Consider the following 265-nt stretch of genomic DNA (forward strand, 5'->3'; position numbering starts at 1 on the left):
CTCCTGCTGCTGCTGCTGTTGCTGCTGCTGCTGCTGCTGCTGCTGCTGTAGGGGGGCACGTGCGTGTATCCGCAAGCAGCACGAAATTTTTAATGGCTTTTGCTGCTGCGAGTAAGGATTAGCTGCGGCTCAGGTGCAGCAGCAGCAGCAGCAGCAGCAGCAACTGCAGCAGCAGCAGCAGCAGCAGCAGCAATGCCTGCTGCTGGCTTGTGCTACTGAAAAGGGTTTTAAAGAAAATGAAAGCAGCAGCTGTTGCTGCTGCTGT

Source organism: Eimeria mitis, genomic scaffold (genome assembly GCF_000499745.2).
Source record: "Eimeria mitis Houghton genomic scaffold, Emh_scaff1118, whole genome shotgun sequence".
NCBI classification, from domain to species: domain Eukaryota; phylum Apicomplexa; class Conoidasida; order Eucoccidiorida; family Eimeriidae; genus Eimeria; species Eimeria mitis.